The sequence below is a fragment of the Scleropages formosus genome, chromosome 3 (assembly GCF_900964775.1).
Source record: "Scleropages formosus chromosome 3, fSclFor1.1, whole genome shotgun sequence".
NCBI classification, from domain to species: Eukaryota; Metazoa; Chordata; class Actinopteri; order Osteoglossiformes; family Osteoglossidae; genus Scleropages; species Scleropages formosus.
This window is the reverse complement of record NC_041808.1, coordinates 10862328-10863870: the sequence shown is the minus strand read 5'-3', so window position 1 is coordinate 10863870 and position 1543 is coordinate 10862328. Positions and strand designations below refer to the sequence as shown.

The window sequence follows — 1543 nt, the reverse complement described above, 5'->3', positions numbered from 1 at the left end:
CTCTCACCTCTCTTATACGGTATTATAGATGTTTTCAATATCATTGCTTTCAATTAACTTGACACTCATGGAAAGATAAACTACATATGTAAAATTTAGTTTAACAGGTGTTTTGTCCTTTTATAGTTAGACCTTACTATCAAATGTGAATTATACAAATGAAATTTAAAAAAAAAAAAAAAAAGTATACTAATAAGTAAATGCTTAGTATAAATCTATCTTTAAACCAGAAAAGGGGGAGTACACCGTTCCTGGAAATACTGCAATACCAGGTCGATGCGTGGAGTGGACGGAGCAAGCCCCTATTCCATCTCCCTGTTCCAAAAATCCATTTAATATATGGTCCCCAGATAGGGGACGTATCAGATATTAAACTGATAAGAACAGATACTACACTTGATCTTAGCCAAAAGGCCGAGAAGCGATGCCGAGAACCGGTCGCCCAGGAGGGAAATTCCGGGCCATGCGGGTCCAATGCACGGGAACGCGTGTTAGCGCACTGCGAACTCTGTGACTCGCAGCACAGCGGCAAAACACAGCTCAACGCATACGTGTAATATAATTCTGAAAAAGGGGGCAGTTTGTACGAACACTGTCTCGTTTTGGGAAAATGTACAAATATCCCACAATTCAAAAGGTGCACGCACGCACGCACGCACGCACGCACGCACGCAATCCATTTCTGTACGTCGCTGCACACGTCACGTGTTCAGTACGAAATATACCGTGGCGGGAAAACGCAGGTAAACACAAACGCCGGCGCGTGTACAAAGACAGTGAGATTTTTAAAGAAACTACAGATATCCCAGAATTCAACAAGCAAGCACGCCTATCCGTCGCTCAACGTGCACGTGCGCTGACGAGGGGGAGTGCGCGGCAGAAAGCCGTCACGACGAGGGGCGCGGGAGGCGTCTCGCTCTAATCCACAACACTCAGCTAGAAATATGCTTGAGACCTTCATCATGTCTGCAGCTATGTCTCCTTCTCTTAATGTAATGCATCAATTGTACTTTTGCTGAGATGTATGTCGCTTTGGACACAAGCGTCTGCTACATGAATAAATGTGAATATCAAAGAGCAGATCTCGCTTACATTTACAAAAGTTAATTCGACATAAAGCTTTACAAACAGCCTGGCACACGAGTATCACACCTAAACTTGTCCATAGTCCGATACGAAGCCCGTACATTAGATTATTTAAATCATTGCCAAAGCGAGCTTTACTAAGGTTCAGCAAAGACTTAATAATGCCTTGCTGGACACAACCACTGAATCTGATATAGAGCAGAAAATACTACAGGTGACAGGAAGTGGCGACGGTATCGGGGCAGAGGCGGCAGCAGTGAAATAAAGTCACAGTGTGGTGCGAGGGACCCTAGCGGACAGACAGCGGTACTGCACGCAACAAACACCTTAAAGCGGCTTTACTGCCTCAACCACAAACAACAATGTCTTGACTAAAGCAGTATGTACAATAAAGGCAAACAACGACAATGCACAAAATGTCCCACGTTTGGGAGTGAAACGGACGTACCGATTAAAA

The 1543-nt window shown here is 44.3% G+C and overlaps 1 non-coding gene across 1 annotated transcript; it reads right to left on the bottom strand.

The window, feature by feature from the left end:
- Positions 1 to 235: 235 nt before the first annotated feature.
- Positions 236 to 426, bottom strand: LOC114910279 (U2 spliceosomal RNA). The gene has a single exon (XR_003797582.1). It is a non-coding gene; the product is annotated as a U2 spliceosomal RNA (small nuclear RNA).
- Positions 427 to 1543: the final 1117 nt, after the last annotated feature.